The sequence below is a fragment of the Nerophis ophidion genome, linkage group LG07, assembly GCF_033978795.1.
Source record: "Nerophis ophidion isolate RoL-2023_Sa linkage group LG07, RoL_Noph_v1.0, whole genome shotgun sequence".
Lineage (NCBI taxonomy): Eukaryota > Metazoa > Chordata > Actinopteri > Syngnathiformes > Syngnathidae > Nerophis > Nerophis ophidion.
In genome coordinates, this window is record NC_084617.1 from 74,355,980 (window position 1) to 74,383,947 (window position 27,968).

Consider the following 27,968-nt stretch of genomic DNA (forward strand, 5'->3'; position numbering starts at 1 on the left):
AGTTACTTTTTAGAGGCGCTATAGTACCAAATATGATTCATTAGTATCGCGGTACTATACCAATACCGGCATCAGTACTTGAGTAGTTTCGTTTGTAATTATTTGAATGACATTTTTAAGCTACTCTACCCACCTCTGGGTAACATGTGGTGATTGACTATCCACCACTATCACTACTATCACCACTATCACTACTATCACCCCACAAAAGTAGGATTTACTGCAAAAACTGTATCAAAAATGTGATTCAGCTATAAAACCACCGGAATTCAAAGAAGCATAATGATTTTTGGTCCATGCCTTTTCAAATACTGAATAATTAAATGATGCAAACAGTTTTACTGCGGCAGCTTTAAGACTTTTTCGTTTTCTCTGTGGAATTTCATGTTGTTACAACAGACATGTTTTGCTGACAAAATAAATAAATAAAACAACATTCAAAAATACCGTATTCCCCAAGGCAACCCTTTTCATTTCTGCAACAATAATTTAACCTAATATTGACACAATAACAGGCAGCATCACCTTTGCTTTCCTGTTCTCAGAAACATACGCATCACGGGAGAGAGAAATACTGACGACAATGTGCGACAACACAAAATTGGAGCTGACGAATCTCACCATGGGATGAATTATTCTGCCTTCCACCGCTTTGATGACCATGAACAAAAACAGTTGGCAGTTAAAAAAGGCAGAAATCATCTGTTTGCTTGCATGCTTCTCCATGACCAGATGTGCTGCCAAATTTAAAAGGACGCATGCAGATGTCCTCGTGGGCAAAACAACACCTCCAACTGTGGCGTAATTTATATTAAATGAGTAAATATTTTTTTACACCGCTAGCTGTTCAAATATTTAAGAAGAACAAGTGCATCATTTGCAAAAAAAAAAGTGTGCAGGAGTTTGTGATGCAATATCAGTATTTGCATCTGTAACCCAGGAGCTCAGAGAGTTTTCGCACAGCATTTATGAAAAGTGTTGGTCGCTATTAAAAAATACATTTTATGTTCATTTTGTTTGGTAACTGATGAAAATGCGATTGAAAAATGGGTTGAAGATGTACTTCCTGTTTCGTGCCTTGGACCAGAAGTACAAACGTATATGACGTAAATAGACTCCCTTTTTAGACCAGTTGATCTGCCGTTTCTTTTCTTTTTCTCCTATGTCCCACTCTCCCTTGTGGAGGGGGTCCGGTCCGATCCGGTGGCCATGTACTGCTTGCCTGTGTATCGGCTGGGGACATCTCTGCGCTGCTGGTCCGCCTCCGCTTGGGATGGTTTCCTGCTGGCTCCGCTGTGAACGGGACTCTCGCTGCTGTGTTGGATCCGCTTTGGACTGGACTCTCGCGACTTTGTTGGATCCATTATGGATTGAACTTTCACAGTATCATGTTAGACCCGTTCGACATCCATTGCTTTCCTCCTCTCCAAGGTTCTCATAGTCATCATTGTCACCGACGTCCCACTGGGTGTGAGTTTTCCTTGCCCTTATGTGGGCCTACCGAGGATGTCGTAGTGGTTTGTGCAGCCCTTTGAGACACTAGTGATTTAGGGCTATATAAGTAAACATTGATTGATTGATTGATATGCCGTTTCGTTGTAAAATTGTCATGTCTGTGTGATCACGTTTTGTTTTTTGGACACTCAGTTCCTGTTTTTGCACTTCCTGGTTTGTTTTGTTACCATAGAAACTCATTAGTTTTCACAATTTGCACTCGCACACCTGTTTTCACTTATCATGTCACTGCTATATAAGCCTGTCTGTTTCTGTTGTTCGTCCTGGCAACATCACCTCCTTCACACCATCCATCAATCAATCAATCAATCAATGTTTATTTATATAGCCCTAAATCACAAATGTCTCAAAGGAGTGTACAAACCATTACGACTACGACATCCTCGGAAGAACCCACAAAAGGGCAAGGAAAACTCACACCCAGTGGGCAGGGAGAATTCACATCCAGTGGGACGCCAGTGACAATGCTGACTATGAGAACCCCCCCTCTAGGGGACCGAAAGCAATGGATGTCGAGCGGGTCATCACCTTCCTTGCCTTCCATGCCGATGATCTAGGTTACTTTCTTGTTCAAGTAAGTTTTTTTGTTATTCATGCCATAGTGCTAGTTTTTGTTTTACGACCATAGTTTTGCCTAAGTGCTAGTTTTGGTTTTCATAGTCAAGTTTGTTCTCCGCCATTGTGTGCGCCTTTTGTTTGTTCCTGTTTTTTTAGTTATAGTGTCAAAATAAAAAGATGTCTCTACCTTCACGTTGTTTCCACTCCATTCGCTTTGCACCTCGGGAAAACAATCCACGCCCAAGTACAAGTCTTGACAAAAATTCACGTTTGTGAATTTTACAATATAACTAAAACAATTCATACTTTCTAACTTTCTAAACCGTCCAATGTGGCAATAAATAAATAATGTATTAACTACAGCAGCAATGCTATTTAGAGGTCAGACTTAGTGTTTCGTGGTAGTCATTTTGGGATGCCATGAATGGATTAATTGGAAATTTTTTATTGGAAATACGCAGCTACTTTTGAACACTGTGCGGCTAATTTATGGATTTTTCTTTGCCAACGACCATCATTTTTTGAAGTCGACAAATAGTTTTAACACAGACAAAGACACTGAAAAGGTGTGTAATTGTTTGTGCTATGGCGCCATCTTTTGGACTAATTCACTCACTGCAAGTGCTGCGGATTGAAAATGTACATCCTGGTTCGTGCCTTGAACCAGAAGTACAAAAGTATATGCCATTTTGTCTACTATCCGCAGGGTTTTGGCTCGAAGGTATTCTTCATTAATCACTCCAAGCAGAGTTTGTGAATTTTTACAATATAACTAAAACAATTCAAACTTTCTAATCCGTCCAATGTGGCAATATATAAATAATGTATTAACTACAGCAGCAATGCTATTTAGAGGCCAGCCTCAGTATTTCGTGGTAGTCATTTTGGGATGCCACGAATGGATTATTTGGATATTTTTTATAGGAAAAAAGCTGCTATATTTGAACACTGTGCGGCTACTTTATGGATTTTTTTTTTTGCCGACAACCATCATTTTTTGTAGTCGACAAATAGTTTTCAACACAGACAAAGACACTGAAAATGTGTGTCATTGCTTGTGCTATGGCGCCATCTTTTGGACGAGTTCACTCACCGTACATCCTGGTTCGTGCCTTGAACCAGAAGTACAAAAGTATATGCCATTTTGTCTACTATCTGTTGGGTTACAGCTCGAAGGTATTCTTCATTAATCACTCCAAGCAGAGTTTGTGAATTTTTACAATATAACTAAAACAATTCAAACTTTCTAATCCGTCCAATGTAGCAATATATAAATAATGTATTAACTACAGCAGCAATGCTATTTAGAGGTCAGACTCAGTATTTCGTGGTAGTCATTTTGGGATGCCACGAATGGATTATTTGGATATTTTTTATAGGAAAAAAGCTGCTATATTTGAACACTGTGCGGCTAATTTATGGATTATTCTTTGCCAACGACCATAATTTTTTGTAGTCGACAAATAGTTTTCAACACAGACAAAAACACTGAAACGGTGTGTCATTGTTTGTGCTATGGCGCCATCTATTGGACGAGTTCACTCACCGCAGGTGCTGCGGATTGAAACCGTACATCCTGGTTCGTGCCTTGAACCAGAAGTACAAAAGTATATGTCATTTTGTCTACTATCCGTAGGGTTTTGGCTCGAAGGTATTCTTCATTAATCACTCCAAGCAGAGTTTGAGAATTTTACAATACAACCAAAACAATTCATACTTACTAAACCTTCCAATGTGTGATGTCTTGTCGGAGTGTTTCGATGCACATTTGCACGTGGTATCGTAATGTAATCGAGCTAGAGTGCTTTTCTGTGTCTAAAAGTTTGAGAAATAATGTATTAACTAGAGCAGCAATGCTATTTAGAGGTCAGAGTCAGTGTTTTGTGTTTCTCATTTTGCCATGAATGGATTAGTTGAATGTTTTTTTATCGGAAAACATTTTCGGACAATAACCCGCTACTTTTTTCCTACACTTTGAACACTGTGCGACTAATTTATGGATTTTTATTAGCTGTAGTTAACAAATAGTTTTCAACAAAGAGAAATACACTGAAAATGTGTGTCGTTGTTTGTGCTATGGCGCCATCTTTTGGACGAGTTCGCTCACCGCAGATGCTGCGGGTTGAAAACGTACTTCCTGTTTCGTGCCTTGAACCAGAAGTACAAAAGTATATGCCATTTTGTGTACTATCCGTAGGGTTTTGGCTCCAAGGTATTCTTCATTAATCACTCCAAGCAGCGTTTGTGAATTTTACAATATAACTAAAACAATTCATACTTACTAAACCGTCCAATGTGTGATGTCTTGTCGGAGTGTTTCGATGCACATTTGCACGTGGTATCGTAATGTAATCAAGCTAGAGTCCTTTTCTGTGTCTAAAAGTTTGAGAAAGCCTGACCAACATTTGAAATAATGTATTAACTAGAGCAGCAATGCTATTTGGAGGTCAGAGTCAGTGTTCTGTGTTCCTCATTTTGCCATGAATGGATTAGTTGAAGGTTTTTTTATCGGAAAACATTTTCGGACAATAACCCGCTACTTTTTTCCTACACTTTGAACACTGTGCGACTAATTTATGGATTTTTATTTGCTGTAGTTAACAAATAGTTTTCAACAAAGAGAAATACACTGAAAATGTGTGTCGTTGTTTGAGCTATGGCGCCATCTTTTGGACGAGTTCACTCACCGCAGATGCTGAGGGTTGAAAATGTACTTCCTGCTTCGTGCCTTGAACCAGAAGTACAAAAGTAAATGCCGTTTTGTCTACTATCCGTAGGGTTACGTCTCGAAGGTATTCATCATTCATCACTCCGAGCAGCGTTTGTGAATTTTTACAATAAAACTAAAACAATTCATACTTACTAAACAGGGGATGTCAAACTCATTTTAGCTCAGGGGCCGCATGGAGGGAAATCTATTCCCAATTTGGCCAGAATGTTAAAATCATGGCATCCATCCATCCATTTTCCATCCATCCATTTTCTACCGCTTATTCCCTTTCGGGGTCGCGGGGGGTGCTGGCGCCTATCTCAGCTACAATCGGGCGGAAGGCGGGGTACACCCTGGACAAGTCGCCACCTTAAAGAAAACTCCAGGTTGTTTTCTTTGTTTTACTTCGGCCAAAAATAGAACAAGCACATTCTGAAAACGTACAAATCACAAATAATCCTCTGGACAAAACACTTCAAGTTTGTTGAAAAGTCTGAGAAAATTGGTGCAGTTTCAAAAACACAATGAGCTTAGACTTGGTCTCAGTGTATCTACAAAGCCAGGATTAAACTTTAAGTCAAAGTCTTTCGGTCATTGAACAAAAACACAACTCGGTATCAAACACATCCTTTGTTATGTCCAGAAACGGAGGTAAAAACTATTCAAAAGGGTTACGTTTTCTCGTTTTTGACGGGCACATTATGGGAGACATAAAACGGCAGGTTTTGAGTTTAATTTGGGTCGAGGGCGAGGAGCTGCAACCAGGCTTTACTTTGTACCTCTTGCTAGTCCTAACAGAATTGCTGTTGTGACATCCAGTGGACACGTTTAGAACAGCTGTCTCTTTCAAAAAAAAAAACGCGGCATATTTTAATACTTGGCAAACTCATCACGCGGGCCGGATAAAAGCTGTCCGGGGGCCTGATCCGGCCCGTGGGCCGTACGTTTGACACCCCTGTACTAAACCCTCCAATGTGTGATGTCTGTAGGAGCGTTTCAATGCACATTTGTACGTGATATCGTAACGTAATCAAGGGAGAGTCCTTTTCTGTGTTTAAGGTTTTGGTGTCTGTTGCCGTCATCTCCCCTCTGCAAAGCATAACATGATGATTTTGACAAGAACAAGAAAGTTTGATCACATTACGCCTGTACTGGCTTACTGTGCACTTAAGATGTGACTTTAAGGTTTTACTACTTACGTATAAAATACTACACGGTCTAGCTCCATCCTATCTTGCCGATTGTATTGTACCATATGTCCCGGCAAGAAATCTGCGTTCAAAGGACTCCGGCTTGTTAGTGATTCCCAAAGTCCCAAAAAAAGTCTGCGGGCTAATTACGTATAAAATACTACATGGTCTAACTCCATCCTATCTTGCCGATTGTATTGTACCATATGTCCCGGCAAGAAATCTGCGTTCAAAGGACTCCGGCTTGTTAGTGATTCCCAAAGTCCCAAAAAAAGTCTGCGGGCTAATTACGTATAAAATACTACACGGTCTAACTCCATCCTATCTTGCCGATTGTATTGTACCATATGTCCCGGCAAGAAATCTGCGTTCAAAGGACTCCGGCTTGTTAGTGATTCCCAAAGCCCAAAAAAAAGTCTGCGGGCTCTAGAGCGTTTTCATTTCGGGCTCCAGTACTCTGGAATGCCCTCCCGGTAACAGTTCGAGATGCCACCTCAGTAGAAGCATTTAAGTCTCACCTTAAAACTCATTTGTATACTCTAGCCTTTAAATAGACTCCCTTTTTAGACCAGTTGATCTGCCGTTTCTTTTCTTTTTCTTCTATGTCCCACTCTCCCTTGTGGAGGGGGTCGGGTCCGATCCGGTGGCCATGTACTGCTTGCCTGTGTATCGGCTTGGGACATCTCTGCGCTGCTGATCCGCCTCCGCTTGGGATGGTTTCCTGCTGGCTCCGCTGTGAACGGGACTCTCGCTGCTGTGTCGGATCCGCTTTGGACTGGACTCTCGTGACCGTGTTGGATCCATTATGGATTGAACTTTCACAGTATCATGTTAGACCCGCTCGACATCCATTGCTTTCCTCCTTTCCAAGGTTCTCCTAGTCATCATTGTCACCGACGAGTTTTCCTTGCCCTTATGTGGGCCTACCGAGGATGTCGTAGTGGTTTGTGTTGTGGTTTGTGCAGCCCTTTGAGACACTAGTGATTTAGGGCTATATAAGTAAACATTGATTGAGTGCGATTATTTTTTTTGTGACCAAACCCGCTATTTTCGACAGCCCTTTTATTCGCCTTCACAATCGCATATTCCGTCACGACTTGTTCCCCCTTGAACCCACATTGTTTGGAGAAGGCTCCAGAGTAATTCAGCGATTAATAATGAATGACGAGTGAGGCTTATGTCGCCAGGCTCCATCCAGCACACGCCTCGCAATGTCGAAAGCAACTCGACGGAGGGAGAAGGAAATGATCGGATGAGCTTGTCATCCCTCTTCTTTTTGTCTTTTTACCATTCGATATATATATTCATATATAGCTCCGGCTCATACTTCTATACCATCCCCTCAAACGCTTCAGCTTTTCCTCACATATGGAACACTTTGACGCCTCGCCGTCATAAAACGGAATTTCACGCAATTATCCCGGGCAGTTTGGAGCACACCTCGTTCCCTGCAAAGCCCCAGACGGCTCTACATTGCCAGGTAAAAACCCTTCAGCGGGAAGCAGAGCGAGAGAAGGAAAAAAAAAATAGTCTCCCTCAAATGCTTTGTGTGTGCAAGCCTGCGTCTTGAGAGAGCAGCGCTAATTGCTTCTTGCAAAAGAACATTACAGACCATCATCATTAGCGGCCACAAACAGACAGGCGAGTGCGATAAGAGGGAATGAAGAAGCGTTTACAATCCTGTGGTCATTCCAGACCGCTGACCTTGGGTTGTAGTCTCTGCATCAGTGGGATTTTGTTTTTATGAGCCAAAACACATCACAATGATATCAATCAATCAATGTTTACTTATATAGCCCTAAATCACTAGTGTCTCAAAGGGCTGCACAAACCACCACGACATCCTCGGTAGGCCCACATAAGGGCAAGGAAAACTCACACCCAGTGGGACGTCGGTGACAATGATGACTATGAGAAACCTTGGAGAGGAGGAAAGCAATGGATGTCGAGCGGGTCTAACATGATACTGTGAAAGTTCAATCCATAATGGATCCAACACAGTCGCGAGAGTCCAGTCCAAAGCGGATCCAACACAGCAGCGAGAGTCCCGTTCACAGCGGAGACAGCAGGAAACCATCCCAAGCGGAGGCGGACCAGCAGCGCAGAGATGTCCCCAGCCGATACACGGGCGAGCAGTACATGGCCACCGGATCGGACCGGACTCCCTCCACAAGGGAGAGTGGGACATAGGAGAAAAAGAAAAGAAACGGCAGATCAACTGGTCTAAAAAGGGAGTCTATTTAAAGGTTAGAGTATACAAATGAGTTTTAAGGTGAGACTTAAATGCTTCTACTGAGGTGGCATCTCGAACTGTTACCGGGAGGGCATTCCAGAGTACTGGAGCCCGAAATGAAAACGCTCTATAGCCCGCAGACTTTTTTTGGGCTTTGGGAATCACTAATAAGCCGGAGTCCTTTGAACGCAGATTTCTTGCCGGGACATATGGTACAATACAATCGGCAAGATAGGATGGAGCTAGACCGTGTAGTATTTTATACGTAAGTAGTAAAACCTTAAAGTCACATCTTAAGTGCACAGGAAGCCAGTGCAGGTGATCTAGTAAATACCATAAAGATAAAGTAAGTGGTAAACATATACTGTAAACCACAATATATTATTCGGCATATAAACGATAATGGTTATGGTATTACCGTATTTTCCCGACTATATAAAGCGCACTTAAAATCCTTTTTTTCCCAAGTGTGTCATGTCTTGTGCTCATGTTCTGTTTGTTTTGGACTCCATTAGTTCCTCTTTTTGCGCACCCTGGCTTGTTTTAGTTTCCATGACAACTCATTTGCTTTCACCTGCCCTCATTGGTTTGAACTCACGCACCTGTTGTTAATCAGTCAATCAATCAATGTTTATTTATATAGCCCCAAATCCCAAATGTCTCAAAGGGCTGCACAAATCATTACGACTACAACATCCTCGGAAGAACCCACAAAAGGGCAAGGAAAACTCACACCCAGTGGGCAGGGAGAATTCACATCCAGTGGGACGCCAGTGACAATGCTGACTATGAGAAACCTTGGAGAGGACCTCAGATGTGGGCAACCCCCCCCCTCTAGGGGACCGTAAGCAATGGATGTCGAGCGGGTCTAACATGATACTGTGAAAGTTCAATCCATAGTGGCTCCAACACAGCCGCAAGAGTTCAGTTCAAGCGGATCCAAGACAGCAGCGAGAGTCCCGTCCACAGGAAACCATCTCAAGCGGAGGCAGATCAGCAGCGTAGAGATGTCCCCAACCGATAAACAGGCGAGCGGTCCATCCTGGGTCTCGACCATGGATGAAGTACTCCAGCCAGTACTTCATCCATAGTCATCGGACCGGACCCCCTCCACAAGGGAGGGGGGGGACATAGGAGAAAAAAGAAAAGAAGCGGCAGATCAACTGGTCTAAAAAGGAGGTCTATTTAAAGGCTAGAGTATACAGATGAGTTTTAAGGTGAGACTTAAATGCTTCTACTGAGGTAGCATCACGTCACGACCTAAGCCTGTCATTTTCTGTTGGTCGTTCCGGTTTAAGCAGTCTGGATGGTTCGCTTCCCCTTTAGTCCGGATGACACGATGTCGAATATTTCCAAAAACAATTTGAAATGTGGACTCGTCAGAACACTTTGCATCAGTCCATCTTAGATGATCTCGGGCCCAGAGAAGCCGGCGGCGTTTCTGGATGTTGTTGATAAATAGCTTTCGCTTTACATAGTAGAGCTTTAACTTGCAGTCACAGATGTAGCGACCAACTGTATTTAGTGACAGTGGTTTTAGGAAGGGTTCCTGAGCCCGTGTGGTGATATCCTTTAGAGATTAATGTCGGTTTTTGATGCAGTGCCGGTCATTAAACGTCGGTTTCCGGCCATGCCGCTTACGTGGAGTGATTTCTCCAGATTCTCTGAACCTTTTGATGATATTATGGAGCGTAGATGTTGAAATCCCTAAATTTCTTGCAATTGCACTTTGAGAAACGTTGTTCTTAAACTGTTTGACTATTTGCTCACGCAGCTGTGGACAAAGGGGTGTACCTCGCCCCATCCTTTCTGGTGAAAGACTGAGCATTTTTGGGGGGGAAGCTGTTTTTATACCCAATCATGGCACCCACCTGTTCCCAATTAGCCTGCACACCTGTGGGATGTTCCAAATAAGTGTTTGATGAGCATTCCTCAACTTTATCAGTATTTATTGCCACCTTTCCCAACTTCTTTGTCACGTGTTGCTGGCATCAAATTGAAAAATTAATGATTATTTGCACACAAAAAAATGCTTATGAGTTTGAACATCAAATATGTTGTCTTTGTAGCATATTCAACTGAATATGGGTTGAAAATGATTTGCAAATCATTGTATTCTGTTTATATTTACATCAAACACAATTTCTCAACTCATATGGAAACGGGGTTTGCAAGTTATCTTTTAAAATGAACTGTTCTGTAGATGTTTGGATGGTTATAATTTCATTGGTATTAAATTGCCACTGTGTGCGTCTTTGCTCGTCCGATAGATCCGCCTGGAGCCCGGTTTACAGGGTTGAGCAAGTTTTTATTGACATAAAACAGCGTAGAATCCGTGTTTGTCTCTCTCTCTCTTTCTGGCTCCTACTCCCAACACGTGTCTCGGCCCCGGCTGCTGCTAATAAAGGCGACAGGTGATTAGCCGCCGGCTTCGAGGCCGGTCCTTACACACCCCGCTCCGCTGCAGGCCCACAGACCACGCCACCCTCCACAGCCACTTCTTTTTTTTTTAAGTTATTTACCAAAAAAAGCATTAAAAAATTCTTAACATTCATCAAAATAGATTTCATATTCTCTCTATCGAAACAAAGCTGGAATCACTTCATGTGTCAGATGTAGGCAGCTGCACATGTGAGCCATCTGGTTATGTTTCTTTGATTTGGAATAAAAGATGTCTGTGCAGTAAAAACATATTGTTTTGTAAAAAAAAAAAAGAGACAAAGACCTTTTGTCCGAAACTGGAGACAACTTTGCTATGTTTTCATGGTCTCCTGCGGCCTTTCCCGCCCCCAGGTGACACACCTCTCAAAGTCCAGCTCGGGAAACCGAGCCTCTTGTTTCTAAAAAAAACAAAAGCTTTATTTGACCAGAATTGTGACGATGGCAAATTACATTTGGCTGAATTCCCGTAGTTTCCCGGGGGACGGTGAGCTTGTTTCAGCCCAAGTAAGAAAGAGACTTTGACTGGATGCTAATTCTCAGCCCCGAGCTGTTTTACATGCAGATTGGCCTCCGTGTATTTCTGCTCATTTTCTACAATCAGAAGTATTTCCTCTTTGCACGGGAGAAGTAATTACCGTGGCTAATGTGGTAGCGGGAGGTATGGCTGTTAGCGTGGATGCTTGGCTGCTGACCTTCATGCTGAACGCTCCATTTACTTTCAAGCTCCTCTTCACCCCAAATGGATTTGTTGTGTTGTTTGTGTTTTCTCCAGTTAACCACAATTATAACAACATTGTTAACAATTAGTCAACTGGTGTCCTTTTCAATTGTATCTGCTTACAATGTGGTCCCTCTGGATTATACAGTCCCGTATTTTCCGGAACATAGGGCACACCGGCTGAATGGTCTATTTTTGATCTTTTTTTTCATATATAGGGCTGTGACAGACTCTTGCCGTCGTGCGGGTTCCATGGACCACCAAGGAAGGACATTACGCCTGTACTGGCTCACCTGCACTGGCTTCCTGTGCACTTAAGATGTGACTTTAAGGTTTTACTACTTACGTATAAAATACTACACGGTCTAGCTCCATCTTATCTTGCCGATTGTATTGTACCATATGTCCCGGCAAGAAATCTGCGTTCAAAGGACTCCGGCTTATTAGTGATCCCCAAAGCCCAAAAAAAGTCTGCGGGCTATAGAGCATTTTCCGTTCGGGCTCCAGTACTCTGGAATGCCCTCCCGGTAACAGTTTGCGATGCCACCTCAGTAGAAGCATTTAAGTCTCACCTTAAAACTCATTTGTATACTCTAGCCTTTAAATAGACTCCCTTTTTAGACCAGTTGATCTGCCGTTTCTTTTCTTTTTCTTCTATGTCCCACTCTCCCGTGTGGAGGGGGTCCGGTCCAATCCGGTGGCCATGTACTGCTCGCCTGTGTATCGGCTGGGGACATCTCTGCGCTGCTGGTCCGCCTCCGCTTGGGATGGTTTCCTGCTGGCTCCGCTGTGAACGGGACTCTCGCTGCTGTGTCTTGGATCATCTTTGGACTGGACTCTCGCGACTGTGTTGTATCCATTGTGGATTGAACTCTCACAGTATCAATCGACATCCATTGCTTTCCTCCTCTCCAAGGTTCTCATAGTCATCATTGTCACCGACGTCCCACTGGGTCATTATTGTCACCGATGTCCCACTGGGTGTGAGTTTTCCTTGCCCTTATGTGGGCCTACCGAGGATGTCGTGGTGGTTTGTGCAGCCCTTTGAGACACTAGTGATTTAGGGCTATATAAGTAAACATTGATTGATTGATTGATTGATTGATTCTTGATCAGGTTTGACTCGCTTTATTTTTCAATCAAGCTTGTCCGCGGGTCGGGTCGCTTTCCAGATCCTCCTCCACTGCTCGCTCTTCGGTCACTTTTCAGCCGCCCCCGTCGTCGTCGTCTTGCTCTCTGTCGCTTCCACTCTTCAGCCACTGCCCCGTTCTCTCCTCCTTCTCCCCTTTTATACCTCGAGAGGAGATGGATTAATTGAGTCCCTGTGCGCGATCCACGCATCTGATCTCGCTTGTAGCGTTGCGCCCGGCACGCCCCGCCTCTCCGCTCGGTCGCCGTCCCCGCCTCCTCGCCGCCATCTTGGGCCGGGCTACGGCGCGCCCCGCCCCGCTGCTCGTTCGCTGGCTCTGCCTCTCCACAAAGGCACATTAAAGGACTGTTAAAAGACTTCCTTGTGGTCTACATAAGATGTGATGGTGGTTCTTTGGTCAAAATGTTGCATGGATGATGTTTTACACATCTTCAAGCCGCTTTCTGACAGTCGCTTCCGGATGCGCCGTTTTGCGGGCGGTGATATTTACGTGGCTTTCCTTCTTCCCGTCATCTTTGTCGTAGCGGTGTAGCGTGCAAGGACGGGAGTGGAAGAAGTGTCAAAAGATGGCGCTAACGGTTTTAATGACGTTCAGACTTTACTTTACTCGACCAACCGGTTTAGCTCGGTTGGTAGAGTGGCCGTGCCAGCAACTTGAGGGTTGCAGGTTCAATTCCCGCTTCTGCCAACCTAGTCACTGCCGTTGTGTCCTTGGGCAAGACACTTTACCCACCTGCTCCCAGTGCCACCCACACTGGTTTAAATGTAACTTAGATATTGGGTGTCACTATGTAAAGCGCTTTGAGTCACTTGAGAAAAGCGCTATATTAATATAATTCACTTCACTACGCAGACGAAGCAGAGACAAGGCGAAATCACAAGGCCCCCAGCACATTCTGTCACATATTGTGCGTACTGGACCTAATTTGCATGATATAAATGATCACTCCTTTTAGAAGCGGCCTCAGTGATGTTGACTGAATAAACAGAGGAACGCGGGAGCTGTACCTCAGAGCGTAGGGCGAGACTGTGACTAAGTGTGCAGCTCCATGCGTTCTCCTCATGAGCTAAATTTAACCCTATCCCTGCATGATTCCTTGCTTCTTGTCTGTTTAATACATGTCATCAGTGTTTGAACCTGACAGTGTGTTTGTTTTAAATGTGGGTTATAAAAAAAAATAGGAGTACAAAAAGATGTGTTCGCACCGACAAATAATTACGGATTTTAGCAGATTCTCCTTATTCCCATATGTTTCACCTGCAGGAGCATGACGGCTTGGCAGAGCAGCGCCCAGGAAATGAGCCAAGAAATAAGTGGCACTGATTGAACAGGTTCATGTGGACCCTCATCCATAAACAGGACTGACCTGCCACTCATTAGCGGATGATCCATCTTTGGCTGAGATCCCAGGAACACCTGTGAGGAGCACACCAGCCGTGGTCCAATCGCTCGTAACCGGCAGGATCTTGCAGAGGCAATTTTCCACGCTGGGATTAGCAAAGCAATTTTTCAATGTTGGGCAAGAAAGCCAATTATACCCATGGTCTACAGGAACCGATTAGCAAATAAGATGTATTTTTGTTGTGAACGGAGGAGACTTGTGGAGCAGAGATAACATTTTACAGCCTCTATTCAGCCACAGGGAGTGATTGAAAGCTCGATGGAGGTATAAAACCCAAAACCAGTGAGGTTGGCACGTTGTGTAAAAGGTAAATAAAAATAGAATACATCCATCCATCTTCTTCCGCTTATCAGAGGTCGGGTCGCGGGGGCAACAGCCTAAGCAGAGAAACCCAGACTTCCCTCTCCCCAGCCACTTCGTCTAGCTCTTCCCGGGGGATCCCGAGGCGTTCCCAGGCCAGCCGGGAGACATAGTCTTTCCAACGTGTCCTGGGTCTTCCCCGCGGCCTCCTACCGGTTGGACGTGCCCTAAACACCTCCCTAGGGAGGCGTTCGGGTGGCATCCTGACCAGATGCCCGAACCACCTCATCTGGCTCCTCTCCATGTGGAGGAGCAGCGGCTTTACTTTGAGGAAATTCATTTGGGCCGTTTGTACCCGTGATCTTATCCTTTCGGTCATGACCCAAAGCTCATGACCATAGGTGAGGATGGGAACGTAGATCGACCGGTGAATTGAGAGCTTTGCCTTCCGGCTCAGCTCCTTCTTCACCACAACGGATCGATACAACGTCCGCATTACTGAAGACGCCGCACCGATCCGCCTGTCGATCTCACGATCCACTCTTCCCTCACTCGTGAACAAGACTCCTAGGTACTTGAACTCCTCCACTTGGGGCAGGGTCTCCTCCCCAACCCGGAGATGGCATTCCACCCTTTTCTGGGCGAGAACCATGGACTCGGACTTGGAGGTGTTGATTCTCATTCTGGTCGCTTCACACTCTGTTGCGAACCGATCCAGTGAGAGCTGAAGATCCCGGTCAGATGAAGCCATCAGGACCACATCATCTGCAAAAAGCAGAGACCTAATCCCGCGGTCACCAAACCGGAACCCATCAACGCCTTGACTGCGCCTAGAAATTCTGTCTATAAAAGTTATGAACAGAATGGGTGACAAAGGACAGCCTTGGCGGAGTCCAACCCTCACTGGAAATGTGTGAGAATACAGAATACAATGATTTGCAAATCCTTTTCAACTCATATTCAAGATGTAAAAACGTGACTGTTTATACATCTTGAATATGTTTATATGGAGGAAGACCGGACGTGACGACAGGTTGTCCTCACTCAGGTCAGGCTGGAAAATCGGGAGAAATTCGTGAGAATGGTCGTCCAGGGAGATTTTCGGGAGAGGCACTGAAATTCGTGAGTCTCCCGGAAAATTCGGGAGGGTTGGCAAGTGTTCTCTGGAGCCAAACATAACTGCGATGCGGCCCTCAGTGAAAACGACTTTGACACCTCTGCTTTAGAACTTTGTTGTAAGAACCTCGTCTGTCCCTGACACCCACATTTCAGGCTGACACTCTGTGGAAACGCTCCCCACCCACACTGCTTGGTGCCTCGTCTGAGCTGCTGTGACGTAGATTACCATAGAAACTAATTAGATTACCATAGAAACTAATTAGATTACCATAGTAACTAATTAAATTACCATAGTAACTAATTACATTACCATAGTAACTAATTAAATGACCATAGTAACTAATTAAATGACCATAGTAACTAATTAAATGACCATAGTAACTAGTACAGTGGTTCTTAACCTGGGTTCGATCGAGCCCTAGGATTCAAGACACACCCGACTCATCGTGTAAATAAAAACTTCTCCCTATCGACGTATTACGGATACGGCAACAGCAATTGTTGTGTAATTTGTTGTGAGTTTATGCACTGTGTTGGTTTTGTTCTTTGAACAAGGTGCTGTTCATGCACGGTTCCTTTTGTGCCCCAGTAAAAAAACATGGTAACACTTTAGTATGGGGAACATATTCACCATTAATTAGTTGCTTATTAACGTGAAAAATTAGTAACATATTGGCTCTTAACTAGTCATTATTAAGTACGTATTAATGCCTTATTCGGCATGGCCTCGTTATAACCCTAACTCTCTAACCCTGGCCCTAACCCTCTAACCCTAACCAAATAACTCTAAATTAAGTATTTGTTACTTATAATTAAGGCTGCAACAACTAATAGATTAAATCGATTAAAATCGATTATAAAAATAGTTGGCGATTAATTTAGTCGTCGATTCGTTGGATGTATGCTATGCTAGTTTTTCATATATATATATATTTTTAAATAAACCTTTATTTATAACATGCAACATTTACAAACAACTGAGAAACAATAATCAAAATAATAATGGTGCCAGTATGCTGTTTTTCAATAAAATACTGGAAAGGATAGAAATGTAGTTTGTCTCTTTTAGCCGATTACTAATCGATTAATCGAAGTAATAATCGACAGATTAATCGATGATCAAATTAGTTGTTTGTTTCAGCTCTACTTAGAATATGTTCCCCCGGTGTCCAAAAAACTCTAAATTAAGTCTTTGTTACTGAGAATATGTTCCCCATGCTAAAGTGTTACCAAAAACATATACTTTAAACATATATTTTCGGTCTATAAGTCGATCCAAAGTATAAGTCGCACCCACGGTCAAACTATGAAAAAAACCTTGACTTATAGTCCGAAAAATATGGTAACTCTGTCCAGAGGTGGGTAGAGTAGCCAGAAATTGTGCTCAAGTAAGAGTACTGTTACTTTAGAGATGTATTACTCAAGTAAAAGTAAGGAGTAGTCACCCAAATATTTACTTGAGTAAAAGTAAAAAGTATGTTGTGAAAAAACTACTCAAGTACTGAGTAACTGATGAGTAACCTGATTACGGCAACAAATAATGCACAAAAACATAAAAATAGCAATGAGCAAATTCAGAGCCAGGAATATCTCTTTAGCAACTAAAACAATATTATATATTAAATAATAATACATTAAAATAAAAATAAATTAAGGCAAATTGAGCCACAATAATTTAACAGCACCATAGGCTCAGTAGGCATTTATTGATTGATTGATTTTATTAGTAGATTGCACAGTACAGTACATATTTCGTACAATTGACCACTAAATGGTAACACCCCAATAAGTTTTTCAACGTTAATCAATTACTTAATAAATGACCAAGTCGAGGTGATCTACCTCATATATACATATGCATACACACATATCATATATATATATACATTTATATATACAGTATATAATTAATATTTATTTATTTTGCCGTTTTTGTTGACATGTTAAAGGTGTTTTAATGAATATACATGCATGTTTAACATATAGATTCCTATCTTTCATGAAGACAAGAATATAAGTTGGTGTATTACCTGATTCTGATGACTTGCATTGATTGGAATCAGACAGTATAGTGCTGATAACGTCCCGGTTTTCAAATGGAGGAGAAAAAAGTTCCTCCTTCCTGTCTAATACATCATGAAAGTGGTTGGTTTTTGGCATCTTATTTGTCCAGCTTCCATATTCGTGTTTATACACTTTACAAGAAATACATTGGCGGCAAACTCCGTAGCTTGTTAGTTTGTTTGCGCTGGCTTTCGGAGACTCTTATTTTTTTAGCGTAGGCGCGATGGAGCGGCACTTTTATTGTGAAGACAGGAACTGTGCGATCAGTCTTTAGGCTTTTGACGGGAAGTACGGTTGAAATAAAAAGTGTCTTTTTTCCTTTATACTTTTGATTGATTGATTGAAACTTTTATTAGTAGATTGCACAGTACAGTACATATTCCGTACAATTGACCACTAAATGGTAACACCCCAATAAGTTTTTCAACATGTCGGGTTCTACGTGTGACGGTCATGTGACCACCTGGCTCTGTTTGATTGGTCCAACGTCACCAGTGACTGCATTTGATTGGTGAAACGCAGGCATGCTTAGTTCCTACTTAGAATGCGTGGCTGACAAAAACAAAACAAATAAAGCGTGTATTAACAGATTGATAAAAAAAAAAGTAGCGAGTAGCGACCTGATTGTAGATAAATGGAGCGGAGTAAAAGTAGTGTTCCTTCTCTATAAATATACTCAAGTAAAAGTAAAAGTATGTTGCATAAAAACTACTCTTAGAAGTACAATTTATCCCAAAAATTACTCAAGTAGATGTAACGGAGTAAATGTAGCGCGTTACTACCCACCTCTGACTCTGTCTTGAATTTGAAAAAAACATTTAAATTGTATTTTTCACTAAAGAATGCATATGAAACTGGTGAGGTTTGGTACCTCCAACAAGGTTAAGAAGTACTGAACTAGTATATCATGCAAAAGCTCAGATTCCAACCATTGAAATACTTAGTATAGTTGAAGACTTCCAGTCATTAGAAAACATGACTACACTTCTTAATGGCAGCTACACTTTCCATCTTAAAGATCTAAAAAAAATGCAGTGCATCCATAGCAGACACATATTCCTGACTAGTACAAGTCCAGAGGTTTTGACGTAATCTAATCAATCAAAACGGTAAAGACAGACCAGAAAATTGACCTTGTGTTCGAAATACTTCAATAGTCTTGAACGGTATCTTCTTGTTCCCTTTTATATTCAGCAACTGAAAAGTGTTTTACCAAAACAATTCACAAACGAGGCTGGTCTGCGGGGGGAAGAGTACTCGTTGTTTTGACAGGACGTCTCATTATAATCCCTTTGATCAAATTGCTGAGAGTTAAATCTGCAAAACACTTCTCAGGCAGCGTGACTCCCAGATGTCAGTCGATCCAAAGAAACAATGCTTCATTAGTGTTGAGATTAAAGAGGTTACGGTAGAGTTGAAGGGTGTAGGCGGATGTTCCTCAAGATTTGGTACCAGCAGTCAATTTGGAATCTGGCATGTCTTATTTTGTGGCCAACCTCGGTCTAAAACACAGGCAGGTTCAAACTGTTGCATTTCTGGGGGAGTGTTGAGTTGAGGTGGGTTCATGCTGCATGCCGGGATGGAACCATGCAGGGACCAACTTTTGAATTCAGGGACACAACTGGATCGAGTACTCGGCTTCAAGTTCGCCATCATGTCTATGTTTCTCTTTGTAATCAGAGATTACAAAGAGAAACATAGCCAGGGCTTGTAATCTCGCCAGAAAGATGTCCAGGCATCGAGTAATTGTCTCTGGCCCCCTGCCTGGGAGAGGCAATGATGAGAGATATAGCAGATTAGTCTCTCTTAACAGGTGGCTGGATAGCTTCTGCAGACAACAGGGATTTACGTTTATTGATAATTGGCCCTCTTTCTGGGGCAAACCTGGCTTGCTGAGGAGAGACGGCCTTCACCCTAACCAGGAAGGCGCTATCCTCTTGTCTCGGAACATAGACTTCGCATTGAGCCACATTTGACTAACTGCACTAGAGCAAGCCCGGTCACAGGCAATTACAGAGCCTGCTAGCCTGGGTATGGAGTCAGTTAAGTTAGAGCTAGCCAGCGCCAGGCTGGATGATCCCTGTACACATAGCAATTTTCGTAGAATAATACACAACTCACAAAATGTTTTTTCTACTGTGTCTATGACTTCGTCAGAGTTAGACATGCGTTCTACTGAGGTGGCAAATTATGATGCGTTCAGTTTATCGCAGCGCCAAGTAGACAATCTGAAAATTCCCATCATATCAATACCTAGATATGGTCGTAATTATTTTAAGTACACTGCGCATAATAAACGCAACATTATTAATATTGCTACTACGGATAATTTTATCAACAACTCCTTAAAACAGCCCACTACCTATAATATGGGCTTTCTAAACATCAGATCTTTGTCTCCCAAAACGTTATTAGTCAATGAGGTCATTAGAGACAACAACCTTAACGTCATCGGTCTTAGCGAAACCTGGCTTAAACCAGACGACTTTTTTGCGATAAATGAGGCATCCCCTCCTAACTATACGAATGCGCATATTGCCCGTCACCTCAAAAGGGGAGGGGGTGTCGCACTAATATACAACGAAAACTTTAACTTTAGTCCTAACTTAAATAATAAATATAAATCGTTTGAGGTGCTTTCTATGAAGTCTGCCACACCTCTGCCTCTGTGCCTGGCCGTTATCTACCGCCCCCCAGGGCCCTATTCGGACTTTATTAGTGAATTCTCAGAGTTTGTTGCTGATCTAGTGACGCACGCCGATAATATAATTATAATGGGGGACTTTAATATCCATATGAATACCCCATTGGACCCACCGTGCGTGGCGCTCCAGACTATAATTGATAGCTGTGGTCTTACACAAATAATAAATGAACCGACGCATCGCAGCGGTAATACGATAGACCTAGTGCTTGTCAGAGGTATCACCGTCTCCAAAGTTATGATACTCCCGTATACTAAAGTAATGTCCGATCATTACCTTATAAAATTTGAAGTTCAGACTCATGTTCGGCAAGCTAATAATAATAATAACTGCTATAGCAGCCGCAACATTAATGCTGCCACAACGACGACTCTTGCGGACCTACTGCCCTCGGTAATGGCACCGTTCCCAAAGTATGTGGGCTCTATTGATAACCTCACTAACAACTTTAACAACGCCCTGCGCGAAACCATTGATAGTATAGCACCGCTGAAGTTAAAAAAGGCTCCAAAAAGGCGTACGCCATGGTTTACTGAAAAAACTAGAGCTCAGAAATTATTATGTAGAAAGCTGGAACGCAAATGGCGCACGACTAAACTTGAGGTGCACCATCAAGCATGGAGTGATAGTTTAATAACTTATAAACGCATGCTTACCTTAGCTAAAACTAATTATTACTCAAATCTCATCCGCATTAATAAAAACGATCCAAAATTTTTGTTTAGTACGGTAGCATCGCTAACCCAACAAGGGACTCCTTCCAGTAGCTCCACCCATTCGGCAGATGACTTTATGAAGTTCTTTAATAAGAAAATTGAAGTCATTAGAAAGGAGATTAAAGACAATGCGTCCCAGCTACAACGGGGTTATAGTAACACAGATACGATTGTATATACGGCGGATACTGCAAATATCCAAAATAGTTTCTCTCGTTTTGATGAAATAACATTAGAAGGATTGTTACAACGTGTAAATGGAATAAAACAAACAACATGTTTACTTGACCCACTTCCTGGGAAACTTATCAAGGAGCTTTTTGTATTATTAGGTCCATCAGTGCTAAATATTATAAACTTATCACTTTCCTCGGGCACTGTTCCCGTTGCATTCAAAAAAGCGGTTATTCATCCTCTCCTTAAAAGACCTAACCTCGATCCAGACTTCATGGTAAACTACCGACCGGTGTCTCACCTTCCCTTTATTTCGAAAATCCTCGAAAAAATTGTTGCAGAGCAGCTAAATGAGCACTTAGCGTTTAACAATCTATGTGAAACCTTTCAATCCGGTTTCAGGGCAAATCACTCGACTGAGACAGCCCTCGCAAAACTGACTAATGATCTATTGCTAACGATGGACTCTGATGCGTCATCTATGTTGCTGCTCCTCGATCTTAGCGCTGCTTTCGATACCGTCGATCATAATATTTTATTAGAGCGTATCAAAATACGAATTGGTATTTCAGACTCAGCCCTGTCATGGTTTAACTCTTATCTTACTGATAGGATGCAGTGCGTCTCCTATAACAGTGTGACCTCGGACTATGTTAAGGTAACGTGTGGAGTTCCCCAGGGTTCGGTCCTTGGCCCTGTACTCTTCAGCATCTACATGCTGCCGCTAGGTGACGTCATACGCAAATACGGTATTAGCTTTCACTGTTATGCTGATGACACCCAACTTTACATGCCCCTAAAGCTGACCAACACGCCGGACTGTAGTCAGTTGGAAGCGTGTCTTAATGAAATTAAACAATGGATGTCCGCTAACTTTTTGCAACTTAATGCCAAAAAAACGGAAATGCTGATTATCGGTCCTGCTAGACACCGACCTCTATTTAATAATACAACTTTAACATTTGACAACCAAATAATAAAACAAGGTGACTCTGTGAAAAATCTGGGTATTATCTTCGACCCAACTCTCTCCTTTGAGTCACACATTAAAAGCGTTACTAAAACGGCCTTCTTTCATCTCCGTAATATCGCTAAAATTCGCTCCATTTTGTCCACTAAAGACGCCGAGATCATTATCCATGCGTTTGTTACGTCTCGTCTCGATTACTGTAACGTATTATTTTCGGGTCTCCCCATGTCTATCATTAAAAGATTACAGTTGGTACAAAATGCGGCTGCTAGACTTTTGACAAGAACAAGAAAGTTTGATCATATTACGCCTGTACTGTATATACCTTTATATACATATATACATACATATATACCTATACTGGCTCACCTGCACTGGCTTCCTGTGCACTTAAGATGTGACTTTAAGGTTTTACTACTTACGTATAAAATACTACACGGTCTAGCTCCATCCTATCTTGCCGATTGTATTGTACCGTATGTCCCGGCAAGAAATCTGCGTTCAAAAGACTCCGGCTTATTAGTGATTCCTAGAGCTCAAAAAAAGTCTGCGGGCTATAGAGCGTTTTCCGTTCGGGCTCCAGTACTCTGGAATGCCCTCCCGGTAACAGTTTGAGATGCCACCTCAGTAGAAGCATTTAAGTCTCATCTTAAAACTCATCTGTATACTCTAGCCTTTAAATAGACCTCCTTTTTAGACCAGTTGATCTGCCGCTTCTTTTCTTTCTCCTATGTCCCCCCCTCCCTTGTGGAGGGGGTCCGGTCCGATGACCATGGATGAAGTACTGACTGTCCAGAGTCGAGACCCAGGATGGACCGCTCGTCGGGACCCAGGATGGACCGCTCGCCTGTATCGGTTGGGGACATCTCTACGCTGCTGCTCCGCTTGAGATGGTTTCCTGTGGACGGGACTCTCACTGCTGTCTGGGAGCCACTATGGATTGAACTTTCACAGTATCATGTTAGACCCGCTCGACATCCATTGCTTTCGGTCCCCTAGAGGGGGGGGGTTGCCCACATCTGAGGTCCTCTCCAAGGTTTCTCATAGTCAGCATTGTCACTGGCGTCCCACTGAATGTGAATTCTCCCTGCCCACTGGGTGTGAGTTTTCCTTGCCCTTTTGTGGGTTCTTCCGAGGATGTTGTAGTCGTAATGATTTGTGCAGTCCTTTGAGACATTTGTGATTTGGGGCTATATAAATAAACATTGATTGATTGATAGTGAATCTTAGTCTGAGTTGTGTAGTTTTTTAAATAAAAGACACTTCACCATTCACTCGTTTCATTATTTATTGGTAAATGCAGAAAATATTGATTTTATTTTACTATTTAAAAACCAATACTGATAATTTCCGATATCACATTTTAAAAGCATTTATCGGCCGATAATTTCGGCGGTCTGATATTATCGGACATCTCTAATATATAGCATAAATAACGACAAATAAAGATAAAACAACGACATTATTATTTGTACATTTTCAGAATATGCTTATCCTATTTTTAAACAAAGAAAACAATCCGAAGATGTCTTTATTTTTAAGTTATCGCACCGTCTTTTTACCAGTTTGATTTTTCTCCATCTGACCCCCGATATATAATGAATTTCACACCCATGGTGTAAGTACTTGGACTATGAAATGCATTGCAGCTACTGATTATCAGGTTCAAACACTGATGACATCTATTAAACAGACCAGAAGCAAGGAATCATGCAGAGACAGAGTTCAATTTGGCTCAATGAGGAGACACGTGTTTTGGGCTGTGTTCTAATCACAGATCCAAACTATGTTCTAAAACTCCAGCCCGCGTGCTTCCTCTATTTATTTGGGAGGTCCCTGTTTACATCACTGAAGCTGTATAAACAAAAGGTGCTCTCAGTGGAGGTTCAAAACTTGGCTATGAAAACTAAAATTCGCACAAGGGAAAACTATGAACCCATCCATCCATCCATTTCCTACCGCTTATTACCTTATGGGGTTGCGGGGGGCGCTGGTGCCTATCTCAGCCACAATCGGGCGGAAGGCGGGTTACACCCTGGACAAGTCGCCACCTCATCACAGGGCCAACACAGATAGACAGACAACATTCACACACTACGGACCATTTAGTGTTGCCAATCAACCTATCCCCAGGTGCATGTCTTTGGAGGTGGGAGGGGCCTATCCCCAGATGCATGTCTTTGGAGGTGGGAGGGGCCTATCCCCAGGTGCATGTCTTTGGAAGTGGGAGGAAGCCGGAGTACCCGGAGGGAACCCACGCATTCACGGGGAGAACATGTAAACTCCACACAGAAAGATCCCGAGCCTGGATTTGAACCCAGGACTGCAGGACCTTCGTTTTGTGAGACAGACGCACTAACCCCTCTGCCACCGTGAAGCGATTACTATGAACATAAAACAAAACTTAAAAACTATGGCATGAAAAACTTACATGGACCGAGAAAGAGCATGGATCATCGGCATGGATAACATGGGTGTGTAGGAGGTGAGGAGGGTGATGTCGCCAGGCTGACTGCCTGGCAACTGCAGGCTTAAATGTTGATGTGGTGATTGACAAAAAGGCGCATGAGTCCAAGTGAATCAGGTGCGTGAGTCGTGAGAACAGGTGAACTGATTGGTAGTCATGGAAACAAAAACAAACAAGGGTGCGCAAAAACAGGAACTAATGGAGTCAAAAACAAAACAGAACCTAACTAAACAGAACACGATCACAAAGACGTGACAAAGCTTTAGAACTTTGTTGTGAAAAGCTCCTTCCATGTCTGTGGAAACGCTTCCCGACCACACCGCTTGGTTCCTCGTCGGAGCTGTTGTGATGTAGATTACCATAGTAACTAATTACATGGTATATCATCCATAAGATTCCAACCATTGCAATACTTTGTATAGTTGAAGACTTACAGTCATTAGAAAACATGAGTACCTATCATAATGGCAGCTACATTTTCCATCTTAAAGATCTAAAAAAAATATTTGGGAATGTCGGGTGGGAGAGATTGAAAAGCTCAACGGGCCTTAATTGGCCCAGGTCTGTTCTACGGCCTCGTGCTGGGGCTCGGCAGGGAACCATCACCCATCAAAAAACCAAAGAACGTTATTTCCTTGTCTTGCAGACGTCATGCGGAGATGTTTTGATACTTTGACTAGAGAAGGGGTCGGGAACCTTTTTGGTTGAGAGAGCCAAAAAGCAAAGTATTTTAAAATATATTTCCGTAAGAGCCATATAATATTTTTTTGTAACACTGAACACAACTAAACGCATGCATTTTTAAGTAAGACCAACATTTCTAGAGTATAATAGGTCTCTTATTCTTAGTAATAACATTGTTATTCTGAAGCTAACTGTGGAGGGGACGTGGCCTGCGGGCCTGCAGCGACAGGTGCATAGATGGCCCAGCTGGGCCTTGTTATATAATCACCTGTCGCTCTATTATAAGCAGCAGCCAGGAAGAGAGACTGGGTTGGGGCTGGAAATACAATTGCTGGAAAACAACTGAGAGACTTATTGAAAAATAAAACAATATTGTAACCCTGAAACAGGCTCTCATGTCGGTGCTTGGGGGTCTGAAAAACCCCCAGGAGGGCAAGCCCCACACTAACCAATAATAAATAAATAACTTCTTACCATTAACGCAACTTCTTGAACAGGTGCGGTAGAAAAACGGATGGATGGATTAAAAATGCATGAGAATGTTTTATATTTTGAACATTATTTTTAACACTTTGATTACAAGTGGAATTATTCATTACTTATCGTGTTAAGCAATGTCAGCTCAGATTTATCAGAGAGCCAGATGCTGTCATCAAAAGAGCCACAGCTGGCTCCAGAGCCAGAGGTTCCCTACCCCTGGTCTAGAGAGACGCTTCAAGAAAGATTCATTGGTAAGGAATACACAGCAAACAAGATAGCAGGTATCCAGGCATTATCATAACATGTGGTATGTACAATATTGTATGTACAATACATATTATATGCAGTGGTTAGCGTGTTGACCCCACATTCAGGAGACTGAGGGTTTTGTCCGTAGGTGTGATAAATGATATGTGGTTGGTTGAGCACCAAACCAACCACATCTATACCACACCCACAGACAAACCCTCAGTCTCCTGAGTATGGCATCAAGGTTCTAACCACTGTATGTAATATTTAAACACACCATATGTGGTGGTCGTATCATTGCGGGGAAAAACAACATATTTTAAAACCAATTTTCCTTCCATAAATAAAGTATTAATGTGTTCCAAGTAGGGCTGGGCGATATATGGATATACTCGATATATCACGGGTTTAGAAAATGACTTTATAAATGACTTTATGGTGATATTGGAGTACATGTTCTCACACAGGGCTTCACGGTGGCAGAGGGGTTAGTGCGTCTGCCTCACAATACGAAGTTCCTGCAGTCCTGGGTTCAAATCCAGGCTCGGGATCTTTCTGTGTGGAGTTTGCATGTTCTCCCCGTGAATGCGTGGGTTCCCTCCGGGTACTCCGGCTTCCTCCCACTTCCAAAGACATGCACCTGGGGATAGGTTGATTGGCAACACTAAATGGTCCCTAGTGTGTGAATGTGAGTGTGAATGTTGTCTGTCTATCTGTGTTGGCCCTGCAATGAGGTGGCGACTTGTCCAGGGTGTACCCCGCCTTCCGCCCGATTGTAGCTGAGATAGGCGCCAGCGCCCCCCGTGACCCTGAAAGGGAATAAGCGGTAGAAAATGGATGGATGGATGGATGTTCTCACACAGTTGCTTTTAGCTGCTGGCATTACACTATCTGTCTCTCCTTCTCACAGACAGCAAGCGCACCTTCTTACGTACGTCACATAGTGCCGCGTCATACGTCACATACGTATACGCCCTCGCGGTAGCGGCATGGGTAACATTAGCTGTGATGCTAGCGGAGCCATGCGAGTGGTGATACGACAAAAAGAAGGTGCCAATCTGGTAACGAAAAAAGGAATAAATAATTCCCAAGAAAAACAGCAGGGGGTCCATCGTCTGGCGGTGGTTTGGCTTCAAGCGGGAATATGTCGAACAGACAACTGTAATTTGTTAAGTGTGGGGCAAAAGCTTTGCTACAAAAAGTAGCATTACTGCTAATATGTAGCATTGATTTCCCATTATGCAGCTCATTTTTATTTGACAGTTATTGAAATATCTTGTGTGACATCATGCACAAAAGTGCACTTTATTTGTTTTGAACTATTGTTGTGGCGTTCTGTACAAAAAGTGCACTTTAATTTAGTGTTGTTTTGATATGTCATCTTAGTGACATCATGCACAAAAGTGCACTAATAGCGTGTTTTAAAATGTCTCTGACAATCTTGCACTTTCTGTTTTGAAATGACATGAATGTTTGTGCCACTGTGCCAATAACTGTTTAATAAATACACTTTTAGTTGTGATTTCCCTCTCTGCATGAAAGTTTAAAAGTAGCATATATTAATGCAGTATGAAGAAGAATGTTTGAATGTAGACACATAGAATCATCATACTGCTGTGATTATATGTGTCAAGTGTTCATTCAAGGCTAAGGCAAAATATGGAGATATATGTCGTGTATGGTGTAAAAATATTGAAATATTAAAAAAAAGGCCATATCGCCCAGCCCTAGTTCCAAGCACAAACTGTCCCAATCATTAAACCTTTAACTACTGCACACAGCACACCAAAACCCTTAAAACAAGTAAAACACTCTCACATAAAATCTGCTTTTGTTATGATCCGCCGCCCGGATCATACATGGTTTTGGTTTTTGAGTCCTGTGGTGTTTTTTTCGATCGTTGTCTCACCTGCTCTTGTTTTACACACACCGGTGTCTTGATTATTGCGTCAGTATTTAAGCCTGCCTTTTTCATTTACTCGTCCTCGTCTCGTAAGTTTTGCTACACGCAATTTATGTCTTCGTGGACTCCCCTCTATGGTAACATACTGTTTTGGACTTGCTAGTTTTCTCGATAAGCTCGCTGTTTTCCTAGCTCACATGCTAGCTCCTTATTTTGCC

General features: G+C 42.6%; 1 long non-coding RNA gene across 3 annotated transcripts in view; it reads right to left on the reverse strand.

Annotated features, from left to right (window-relative positions):
* Positions 1 to 27,968, reverse strand: part of LOC133555728 (uncharacterized) — a 133,041-nt gene that overhangs the window by 16,822 nt on the left and 88,251 nt on the right. The window lies entirely within an intron of this gene.